Raw genomic sequence first — 12,613 nt, 5'->3', positions numbered from 1 at the left:
TGACAAAGACCGCGAGAAGACCGCCTTCGTGACGCCTGATGGCTTATACCAGTTTAAAGTCATGCCGTTCGGCCTCTGTAACGCCCCGGCTACCTTCGAACGAATGATGGACTCCCTTCTTCGTGGCTTTAAATGGTCCACCTGCCTCTGTTACCTAGACGATGTTGTGGTTTTCTCGCCTACTTTTGCCACGCACCTCGAGCGCCTCTCCAATATTCTGACAGTGTTTCGTAACGCCGGACTTCAGCTGAACTCATCGAAATGCAAGTTCGGTCGCCGCCAACTCACTATTCTCGGACACCTCGTTGACGGTTCTGGTGTACGCCCAGATCCCATCAAAATTCAAGCTGTGAAGGACTTTCCTCTTCCAAGGTCGTCGAAAGATGTGCGCAGCTTTGTCGGCTTGTGCTCATATTTTCGCCGTTTTATCAAAGATTTCGCCGGCATCGCTCGTCCCCTCACCGATCTTCTGAAGAACGACACGCCCTTTATCTGGGGCCCTGCTCAACAGAACTCATTTTCCTCCCTCGTCCATTTGCTGACCACTCCGCCCATCTTAGCACATTTTGACCCGTCGTCTCCCACTGAGGTTCGCACCGACGCCTCCGGATATGGCATCGGCGCCGTCCTAGCCCAACGTCAACAGGGTCAAGATCGAGTCATCGCTTATGCCAGCCGCCTACTTTCAGCCGCAGAGCAAAATTACACCATTACTGAGCGCGAGTGTCTTGCCCTTGTCTGGGCAGTAGCTAAATTCAGACCCTACCTGTTCGGCCGTTCATTCGCTGTTGTCACTGATCACCACGCTCTCTGTTGGTTGTCTTCACTAAAAGATCCCACCGGTCGCCTTGGTCGCTGGGCATTGCGCCTCCAAGAATACTCATACTCCGTCGTGTACAAGTCAGGGCGCCATCACCAGGACGCTGACTGCTTATCCCGATACCCTGTGGAACCACCTGACCTAGAGGACGCTGAGACCCTGCCCTGCCTCTTAGCTATCTCCGATCTTGCTGATATTGCCAACGAACAGCGTCACGACTCATCTTTACGACCTATCTTTGATGGCATCCGTTCTGCAAACCGATCTCCGTCTCTGAACCTTTATGTGCTCCAGAACGGCATTTTGTATCGCCGAAACCTACGCTCCGATGGCCCTCCGCTCCTGCTCGTGATACCCCAACGTCTACGCTCTTCTGTCCTTGCAGAACTGCACGATCTACCGACAGCCGGTCACCTTGGCGTGTCCCGCACGTACGCTCGGGTGCGGCATCGCTTCTTTTGGCCTGGTCTCTATCGTTCCGTCAAGCGTTACGTGGCCGCTTGCGACCTGTGTCAACGTCGGAAAAGGCCCTCCACTCTGCCTGCCGGTCTTCTGCAACCCATCGACATACCTCCGGAACCTTTTCACCGTGTTGGCCTCGACCTTCTAGGCCCTTTTCCGACGTCCCTCTCCGGCAACAAGTGGATCGCTGTCGCAACTGATTATACGACTCGGTACGCCATCACACGTGCTTTGCCGTCCAGCTGCGCTACCGATGTTGCCGATTTTCTTCTGCAAGACGTCATCCTTCACCACGGCGCCCCTCGTCAACTGCTCACCGACCGCGGTCGTTATTTTCTATCCAGAGTAGTTCACGACATTCTTCGTTCGTGTGACACGCAGCACCAGCTCGCGACAGCTTACCACCCACAAACCAATGGGCTTACGGAAAGGTTCAACCGCACGCTCACCGACATGTTAGCCATGTACGTATCGCCAGACCACCGAGATTGGGACGCAGCCTTGCCCTATGTGACATTTGCATATAACTCTTCCCTTCATGACAGAACAGGCTATTCTCCTTTCTACCTTTTGTTTGGTAGACATCCCACCTTGCCTTTGGACACACTCATGCCGCCTTCTTCAGCCCCCACCACTGCTTACGCTCGGGACGCCATCTCCCAGGCCACGCAGGCGCGCCAAATAGCACGTAGTAGGCTCCAAGCCTCTCAAGTTTCCCAGAAGTCAGCCTACGACCGCCGTCACCAGGACGTCGAATATACCCCAGGATCACTCGTCCTTCTCTGGACGCCCTCTCGCAGCGTCGGTCTCTCCGAGAAGCTTCTTTCGCACTACCGTGGCCCTTACCGTGTCGTGCGCCGTGTTACCGACGTGAACTATGAAATTGCTCCCCTTGAAACCTCGCCCTCGTCATCTGGCGCCACCACCGACATCGTCCACGTCTGTCGCCTTAAACCTTACCACGACGCTCATACGTCGCCGCCCTAACGCCGAGACGGCGTTTCCGCAGCCGGGGGTCCTGATGCGGGTGGACGACGACGACAAAGAGTGATGGCACGAGTGAGAAGAGTAGAAGAGGACAACGAAGTTCAGACTGTGTTTCGGTGCCGCTCGCAGCTGTTCTTGTCTATTTGTAAATATCTGTAAATATATTCTTTCCCGCAACAATATATATATATATATATACAAAAGATAAAGTCACCAGAAATTGAAAAAACATAACAAGATTTAATTCACCACGTTTCGGCTGGAGGACCAGCCTTTTTCGAGTGTATTATTTCGAGTATTATTCGAGTATTAGTATTTGAAACAAGCAGCTTTTATAGCATCCGCGAGGTGCAGGAAAAAGTGTAAAACACAAATGCAAACAATGGTTAGGGGAGAGGTTTTTAAAAAACAAAAAAAAAAGTTGGTCACAATTTGAAAAGGCGGCAGGTGTTCGGAAGGAGGTAACGACAGAAAAGTCGATGACAAGCGCGAAGCTCTGCAGCGCACAGCTGCCACAGGGTTGTGACAAAAAAAAACACCTTTACTGCACAAGACTACAAAATGGCTTTCATGACGTATTGCGGCGACAAGCCCGAAGCGCCTGGCAGCCGCACAGCGAGAAGGCAACATTTCAGGAGAAAGTTCTAGGCATGGGGGTCCGCAGGAATGTCAAAGAAAAACCCTCCGATAAAAGAAAAAAAAACGCTGCTGCACAAGAATATGAAAAATCCCACTCAGAGAAGGGTTGTGGCAGCACAACACGATACGCGATAGGTCATTAGGAAAAAACACAAGTTTCTAATGAATCCTTACAGAACCACTCAATACACAAAAAAAGGATCCTTACGCAACCACTCAATACACAACAAAAGAAAAAGACACAAGGCTAACAACAAACACACACACACAATACCAGAAACGAACTGCAGTCAGTGGCAAGTACAATGTACCGTGTTAAGACAAATGTAATTCTTCACTGCGCGTGAGCGCGCGCAGAAGAGAAATGCGTGCCAATGCAATACAAGGCATGACAATACAATACAAAAATACTTAAAAGCAAAAAAGAAACAATATATAGAAAAGGGGAACAAACACTAAATACGTGACAATGCATGTGACATGAAAAAAAAAAGAAAGAAATGCTTGCTATGCTTTCTGCCGCCTGTTCTGTCAGTCTCTGCCATCAACATGTCTTGGATAATTATTTGGTACTCTAAGGGTGTAAGAGTACCAAATAATTATCCAAGACATGTTGATGCGCTTGTCATCGACTTTTCTGTCGTTACCACCTTCCGAACACCAGCCGCCTTTTCAAGTTGTAACCAACTTTTTTTTTTCTTTTTTTTTAAACCTCTCCCCTCACCATTGTTTGCATTTGTGTTTTACACTTTTCCTGTACCTCGCGGATGCTATAAAAGATGCTTGTTTCAAATACTGTAATACACTCGAAAAAGGCTGGTCCTCCAGCCGAAACGTCGTGAATTAAATCTTGTTATGTTTTCAAGTTCTGGTGACTTTATCTTATATTAATCAATCAGCTGCCAAGAAATAATTTTTGATATATATATATATATATATATATATATATATATATATATATGTGTGTGTGTGTGTGTGTGTGTGTGTGTGTGTGTGTGTGTGTGTGTGTGTGTGTGTGTGTGTGTGTGTGTGTGTGTACACACACACACGCACACACACACACACACACACACACACACATCCTCTATAGCCGTCGTTTTTCGCAAAGAGGGCCCACGCTACTTGTGTCGGTATGAATATAGGCCTCGGCGTCTTCGTTAGAATGACCGGAAGGGACTGTAAACGAAGCTATGTTTCTTGAATGCCTCTGCTTACGACGCTTCCAATTTGAATGTCAGTGTCTTTGTCAGCTGGGTCAGAGGTTCGCTGATGCGTGAAAAGTTTTTGAACAAATTCACGGACGATTACGACACTTTTGCGATATACCGAGGTATGAGCGATGAGCTGCTGCTCTGCGGTCGCGAACGGCAGGGTCGGCGGCGCTGAGCCTCTGCTCGGGCAGCTCGTTTAGCAGCAGCGGCAAAGGAAGCACTTCCACCGATTGCATTGCTCATTGCTTAGAAAGAACTGCCGAGACCACTTTGTATCATGATTATACACGTAGACGGGTTATATTAGGAAAGGAACGGTGCCAGTGGCGTGGGCGGCGCGGCCCATTCGCCTCGTGCCGCACATTTCACGGTCGCCGCCGCAAACGCAGCGGAGCGTCCATGGCGAACGGCTGCCTCGCTAATCGGGGGATCGCGGGAGGCAGCCCGTGGGTGACGCGTGGGCGAGTTTCACAGTGATCACCGCAGACAGACCTCCGCTCACGCAGCGCTGTGTTTCCAGTTATGGAATCGGTGGTCGGACGACGGCGCACACCACGTGTTTTTGCGTGGAACACGGTGCAGCGCCCAGTCTGCAATATGCGTTCTCATCGTCAGGCTGCAGTAACTGAGCAACAGCGCCCGTCTTCTACGAGTTGGGGTGTACTCCGCCTCTGCTGATGATGTGGCCGAGAAACAGCAGCTGCTGGTAGGCGAAGCGGCACTTTTCAAGCTTCACGGTAATGCCTGGAGACTCGCTAGCGTCCAGCCCTGCCTAGAGCTTATGAACGAGCGTCGCAAAACACTACAACATCCCATAGATACACGTGACTAGTTTGCCACTCGAGCTCTCAATCAATTCGCTGCAGCCCTAACATATGCTAGCCGCTCCGGTTTGCTCAGTTGGTAGAGCGACTGTTCCGGTGAAGCGGTGGTCCCAGGTTCGAACCCCGGCCAGGACGAATTTTCCTTCAACTACGGAGTTTCTGTGGAAACTGTGCAACTTTTCTTTGTAGCCGTATGGCTGCGCTCGGGTGGATGTCTGTGAGCAATTTGCTGCCTTGTTAGTGTCCATTACTCGTTGAAGAGTTTCTGGTCCCGAACAAAGCCAGGTGGCATGATCATGAACTCGTCGTCCTTCGTCATGCAGGCTGTCTTCTACGTGATAGCCTCTATGCAACGGGCCTTTCGCTAGGAGCCGCCGCGATCGCTTAGCAGCCAGCGCCACCCAGCGAGAGGAGGTGAGAGTTCTGCAGGATAGCTCCGGCGGCGTCGGCGTAGTAGGCTCAGTAGCATAACAAGAAACTCAAGGCATCGCAAGGGAAAGTGTGCAGATAATTGTTTCAACAACACTGCCTGGTCCAGTGACGAATTTGGAGTTAATTTTTCGTAGAAACATTTAAAATGGGCCAGCGCTTTCTGGAATAAAAACACGTCCCCCTTTGCCGAAGGTAACCGAGCAGCAGGTTTTTGCTTCTCAGCCGTTTAGTGCAGCCTATTCGGCGCCCCTAAAGCCCGAAGGGTGTCAGAACGTGAGGCCAAGGGCTCACCTTACTTTGCAGAAATTCAGAGCTTAAGGGCTGCCAGAAGAAACAAACCACCTTTTCCCGGTTGCTTTTGGCAAAGACGATCCATCGTGTGAAGGAGCTATAGTGTTGGCAGGCGCCCCTGAGATCACAGAGAAATGTAAGCCACCGACGGTAAAAGCACCGCTGTGCTTCCTCATAATAAAAGCTTGTGTTTTGCGTGCCTACAGATTTTGATGCTTTTAGACTCTTTCAGCACAGCCACGCGGCTGGCCAATGCGGTAACGCATGGTCGTTGCTACAGATGCGACGTGTTTGCCCGCATTTGTCGTACGGTCGTGGTTAGCGTGTTTACCGTATGAGGGTGCTAAAGCTATCTACTGCCAACGCCAAATTACTGCCATTGTCCTGCGGCTGTAGTGCGACAAGAAAAAAAAAGAAATTCGAGCATTGTGCAGCTCATTAGAGACGTGTATGCCTGAAAAAAAAAACCTTCAAAATTGTGGGAAAAAACGGTTTTTTTTTGTTTTCTTATGGCTCTTAAGAAGGGGAAAAAGACGAAAAAATTTCCAAACGAAATTATTCGCTAGGCTCGCTAGGCTGCGCTCGCTAGAATCTCGCTAGGCTGCGCACTCTAATACGTGTTTTCAATCAGAGGTTTAGGAGTTTGCCAAGCATTCTGACCTGTCCACATGGTGGCAAGATCTTTGCAGCAACCAACCGGTGGTGTCAGTCGAATGTCGCCAACTCCGAATTCCAATACCGTCGGTGTCGTTTCAAAGAAACTGGTCGCAGTTCGGTAATGTGCATACGGAGCTGGACAACAGGGTTTCGGGCGAGCGTGTGCAAAATCTCGAGTACGTGCACTCGAATTTCAAAGTGAGAGCGCAAGAAAGCATTTCCCTACCCAGTAGTGACGAGCTGCACTGATGCAATACTTTGCGTCGTTTGTAGTCTATGCAATATGCCACCATCTTTTCCTGAAAAGGATCTGCAGCACATTTGTTTTGGTTCATAAACATGATTCTTTACTTATTTCGGAGTTACAAAGGAAATACCCTTAATGAGCTGCGTTTTCTAATTTTTCTGAAGAAAAGTACCTGAAAAAAGAAAAGCGTTTTTTTTTCTAGCATTCTAATTTCTTGAAATTTTGCACCTCTATGTAGTTGTAGCGCTGTGCGTTCAAGACGCGAAGTTTCAGTCACGAATAAGCCTAGCAAGAGCTTGGGGCGTTTCTGCAGGTAGAAAACGGCACTAACAGCAGCGGGATGATGCTCTTTCAAACAAGACCGTTCCGGCGTGATCAAAAAGTCTGCCAAACCTATTTTTATTTTCATAACTTTCCAGCGTGCGCACAAACTTTCCCAATGCTTAATGTATATTGCTGCACGCTTTACGTAGAAACAGGTTCCACAGAAGTGCCTTCCCCTGTTCCGTTGTTTTTTGAAATTATCATATTATGGTACAAACTTCCGATGTCGCATTTTGATGGAGGGGAGATTCTGGAGGCCCGTGTACTGTGCGATGTCAGTGCACGTTAATGAACCCCATGTGGTCGAAATTCCCGGAGCCCTTCACTACGGCGTCCCTCATGGCCTGGGTCGCTTTGGGACGTTAAAACCACATAAACCAAAAGTAAATGCGAGGAGTGGCTGTCTCTGAAATTAGTACCGTCAACTGAACTTGGATTAATGCATCAGTGTAACCAACCGGCCCTGTTTTAACCGTTGCTTCACTCTCGTAGTCAGCGTACGCGCTGTTGGCCGCCGGCCGCCTAAATCGCAAATTTTTTGTGACTTCAGAGTGAATTACCATTTTTCCGTGACACCTGCGTGCAGAGCGAGCGTTATGAGTTTAGTCTTAACACACGCGACAGTGGTGCGCAGTACCTGACGTGAAGATGGAGTACAGTTCTCTGCGGATGAAATCCAGAATGGGCAGTATCTTGATCGAGTGGGCCGGGTAGCTGTCCGGGGAGAACTCGCTTCGTATTGTGTCCACCAGAGATTGCTGGTCCATGTCTGCGCGCAAAGCAAACGAAAGTGTATACATAAACATTCAACTGATGCCCTCTCGCTGTTCCTGGTTGAACGATGCGCCAAGAGAGCATCGTGATCAAGTTTAGGCTCCCTCCAAAGTGCGCGGAATTTGTAATGACACCTTTAGAGCTTACAATTCAGCCTGGATGGCCCGCTCTCTAGGCTAATTGCTAAGAATTCATGACCGGAGGCCGCACCGCTGGCACTGGCCACAGAGTCCTATTTTGGGCTTGAGAGTGTATGGGAGGGAAGAAGGTTGGGCGGATGCTCCGGTAGACATAACAAGAAAAGGCGAGCGGCTGCTTTCGGCTCGGCTATCAGCAGCAGGCAAGCAGAAAGGAGGGAGGGGGTTGACAAACTGAGCCACTGCGAAAAGCTAGCTCGTTTACAACACTAATATAAATACAAATGCCTTTATTTAAACATCATGTGTGATGTTAGGGGTGGACCCAAAAAGCCAATGATTGGCTTGACAAAGGAGTGCAACCCCTTCGCAATAGAAAGGTGACGGTAACGAAGCATGGACAAAAAAAAAATGCTAGTACACATAGCTAGACATTGCCTAATTTTCTTCCAACAAAAGTTACGGAGGACATTCAAGACTACTTACGTGCTTTGAATACGAAAGCACTCTTTGTATTTTTATTTACTCTCTATTTTTCATTATTTTGTTTATTTTAAACATTTTTCTCGTTCTTTCGAATGACACACCTACTCAATAGCATACAGTCTTAAGGCAACGCACGCACTAGGCTCAACCTTGTTCGCCAAAATGCAAAGCGGTTTCGCGGTTTTGTGCACTGGCCTCGCAATCTGTAAGTCCTGGGTGCGATCCCCCGCGCCTTCGGAAGAAATTATATTTCTCATTGACACGACGGTGACGTCATCTAGGATTTTTGGGACCACTGCTGTTGGTCAACGCTGACGGCGGGTTTCTTTGCCGATGAGCCATATCTCGCATTGAAATTAAATATTCACAGCACAGATAACACCAACGGTACACGCAAAACGAAAATACACAAACATTTTTTTTAATTATCCGAAGGTATACAAAAGATGAAACCGCATGTCAGGTCTTGAACACTTGCTGTGCGAATTAAGAACGTTCGGGATTTGAGAGAGAAGCATTTGACTGCCGCAATTCGTCTGAAAAGATTGCACACACTAAAGGTCGCTGCGTCGTATAGGGCAGTATTTATTTTAGTACGAAAGCATTATATGACTCATCGGCAACGAAACCCAATGTCCATAAATAGTTGCGTCCCAAAACCCGCGTGACCAGGCAAAGAAAAATAAAGTTACTTCCGGAGGTGCCGGGGAATTGAACCCAGAACTTTCAGATGGCGAGAGGAGCATGCGACACACAGGTCACACATTCTTTTCTTTATTTCTTGTTCTGAGTAAAAAAAAAATTACAGCAGTAGCAGAGAAAAGTAACAACAACAATACAATAACAATCAAAGTAGGCTGCGGTGTGATTCAAAAGCGTTCCAAGTTTTGCCAGGTCACTCAACACTGGCATCCATTAAGGTTGTTCGCTCTGAGCATTGCAAAGTTCTTTTTGATAAGCCATACTTCGATGAAATACTCCCTCGTTGAGCAAGCATCCACATCAGCGTGTCTTTTCCATACAGTGCGGTGGCAGAGCCATATGAATAAGACGTATGGCGCACCCCTTTCATTACCGACAGCCAGAAACCTTATACCACGTGATGTAACTGGCAGGTCCTTTTTTTAAAGTCCACTGCAAGATGTCCAAGAGAAATACTGCATCCCAGCAGTCAAGGAAAATGTCTCTGTAATCTGTAAACAGGATTACGCAATAAACAGGAACTGGTAACCTGATATCAAGAAAGTCTTTCCTGACTCGTTTTCCGGTCACAGAACATAGGCATTCCAGTGCGAATCTATCCATTAATATATTAAAAGCCGACACAACTTCACGCAACAACGCCCAGCCTTCTGTGTTTGATGCTTTTAGACGACACCTAAAAGTAAGGTAAGTCATGACACAGTCGAACTTGGAGAACTGTAAGCAGAAAAAAATCACTTGGATTTCTTAAGAGCACGCACCTCGACACTGTTTGTAGCAGAAATAAATGGGCCAAACTGAGCCCTCCACTTTTTACTAAGCGAAACAAGTTTGCTCGACTGGTTATCTCCCAAACGGAACCCTACACAAAAGCCTTTTTAAAACAAATTTTGGCTCTGGCTCAGATAGAAGCGTCACACGTTCTTACCTGTCTGCCTGTGCACCGCGCAGCAATACTGGGCCTGGAGTCGGTGGACGTCGGTCTTCTACCAGTGCACTGGACGCGGGCAGCGACTGCTACCCTTTGGAGCGGGACACGTGAATGTCCGCGGTTTCGTCAGACCCCTTCACTGACATTTGTGGATGACGTCGAAAACACTTTGCTGTTGTCCCACGGGTACTGATGAACGTTAGCTCTAATTCCAGGTGTGCTTGTGTCGTCACGCTGAAAACACGCAAAAAAAAAGAAACATATACGCCTGGATGAGTTGCCTGGATGGCGCGTGCGTTGTTTTTTGGCCGCATGTCAAGTTTAGAAAGAAATTATGCCCCCAGCCATTTTCAACGAACGTACGAAGAGCGTTAAAAAAGAAAACAACTTTTCCTTCTGCAGCTTCGAGGCGAGACACGCACGGGGACAATTTTAAAAGGAGAGAGGAAATCCAATTTCCTACTTTAATTTTTTCGGTTCCTGTTATACCAGAGACCGAATGGGAGAAATCCTGTTCACAAAACTTTCGTTGAATGCATTCCGAGCGATTCATATTTGTTTGCTCTTCGTATACCCTCAAGCGCTATGGAGCTGTAGAGGGGAGTGGGGAAAACAACAAAAATCAAATATAAGCTACAAAACTATAGTTAAAGGCAAAGTTAGAAAAGGAACATGTGTCAGGTAATACGACAACATAAAAAGAAAAGGAAATAACGCCATGAAATCAGCAAAGCTAAAACTACAAATTAAACGCATAAAATTGTGCAGTATGCACCAAAAGGAGAACGAAGTTACTAAATATTTCCAAGCAAAAATATATAAAATGATACAACAAGGATGACAAAAAGTAACCGAACGATGCGCAAGCGAAATTAGTTGACGGGGCATCAATTCGATGCTAGGCAGTCGCCCAGGCGGAGGAGGTGGCTATAGCTTTGGCGATGGTGTCCCGGAAGGTCTCGTGTGTAATTACATACTCCAAGAGTGCATGTCGTAAGTATACCAGAGGAAGGATTGGCAAACAGGCAAACATTATACTCAGACACGTCCAACATTCTTGGAGAAAAATTTTGAAAATTGGAAATTGTAACAAATATTGAAGGTAATGGTCCATTCTTCTGAGTAGCAAAATATTTTTTTTAAGTGTTTCCATCGATGGCATCGAACAGTTAATACTGACTTTAAAAAACCAACGAGAAACGCATTTGGTGATAGCAAAAGCGTTAATAGAACAAAATAAGCAATACTTCCGTCGGGTGAACTGCGGATATATTGATTGTTATAGTGAAATCTTCCATTACATGAAAAAATCGCTTTCATAATTGGTTTCCTGCTCAAAAATGCTTCTGTCCAGAATTGTTGGGTCTGACTACAGAACATGAAGACTTTAAATGTATAGTCATCCAGGACACTGTGCGGATGTTGGAAACGAAGGCGCTCACGCCGCTGCCTGCGCGTTATTACCCCGGGTCCCCAACATTCGCAGGAAGATAACTGCTCAGAACAGCCAGAAAGCTTTAGGGATTTGCTACAATATTTGAGAGGAAAGTATTCACCGAACCGCACAAAAATATAAACAAGGAGCAAAGGGTCATCCTAAGGAAATTGTAATCGAATACTTAGATAAATCCCGACAAATTCAGCAACATGTTTCTAAATTCGCACCATCCGCATTGCGCCTTCTGCACTTATACCATATGGCATGGGCATACCAGAAAAACCCAGCTACACCAAGAATCAATGACCCAACAGCTGAGGACTGGGAGGCAGCGCTGTCCAGCTTAGATTCGGAAGACCAGCTTTCGCTAGTGAACCAGGCAAGAGCGGCGGCAAAAGCCAATGGCCCCCTGGAATGAGGGCCCAGCCAAGAATTCTATTCATTAAAAGCTTTCTCTCTCTTTCTCTACGCAACAGATAAAAAAACACTGGAATTAAAAATGAATGAAACAACGAAAATGACAAAGCAAGAATGACTAACTGGTGCTGTCGCCTCAAAGCAGCCTCATCAGGGCCCGACGATAGTCTTCATATAGAAAGGTACGCAAGCTACGACTGCATGCAGGAAGGTTGTTGCTCTCTCTCAGCGTGCGAGTGATAAAAAGAGTTGAACGAAGTGTCCGTGTGGCAAAAACTGAATACAGCCTTGCGCTGATGGCCGACAAGAGAGCATAAAGTCGGAGTAACAACGCCTCCTCTATTTTCCCGGCCGATCCGACCGTCCAAGGCCCTCTCCTATCATCCTTTCCTACTCTCCCCCACCGGCTAGCCTTCGGGGCCTGCTCTACTCCGGTGAGGGAAAGTACCACCTGAGTGGCGTCAAACGACGGAAAGCGGACGAAGACAATTTTTGAAACGTTCCTTCTTTCTTCGTGAGGCGGCGCACTGCATCTCTCATGATTACTAATGATCGTCAGGCTGCCTTTCAGGTATGGGCGCGTCATAGGTCGCGCCCTTCGTAGTGCTGCTCACCGTGTCGCTGCTCATCGTGAAACCAGTGCAGGCGCTGGTTTTAAAAGGAGCCACAAAGTGCGGCGCAGCGGCGTTGACACTGCGACGAAAGGCTGTGGCGGCTTAATGTAATCATGTTGGTCTTTTAGCTACAACGCTGAATCATTCCGGGAGAGGCACTTAAAGCGCTTGGCGGAAATATAAAACCAGATGGCAAATGTAGTCAGTAATAAGTTATGCT

The 12,613-nt window shown here is 47.5% G+C and overlaps 1 pseudogene across 1 annotated transcript in view; it reads right to left on the bottom strand.

Annotated features, from left to right (window-relative positions):
* Positions 1–12,613, bottom strand: part of LOC149355581 (nicotinamide N-methyltransferase-like) — a 75,494-nt pseudogene that overhangs the window by 19,489 nt on the left and 43,392 nt on the right. Inside the window, exons 2-3 of the transcript XR_016289728.1 lie at positions 9,922–10,158; positions 7,532–7,663 (exon numbers count right to left, since the gene is read on the bottom strand). The product of XR_016289728.1 is annotated as a nicotinamide N-methyltransferase-like (transcript). The remainder of the gene's footprint in view (positions 1–7,531; positions 7,664–9,921; positions 10,159–12,613) is intronic.

This window comes from Amblyomma mixtum, chromosome 3, assembly GCF_055824585.1.
Source record: "Amblyomma mixtum isolate Tamu chromosome 3, ASM5582458v1, whole genome shotgun sequence".
NCBI classification, from domain to species: Eukaryota; Metazoa; Arthropoda; class Arachnida; order Ixodida; family Ixodidae; genus Amblyomma; species Amblyomma mixtum.
The sequence above is the reverse complement of the archived record's forward strand: the minus strand, read 5'-3'. Positions and strand labels throughout refer to the sequence as shown.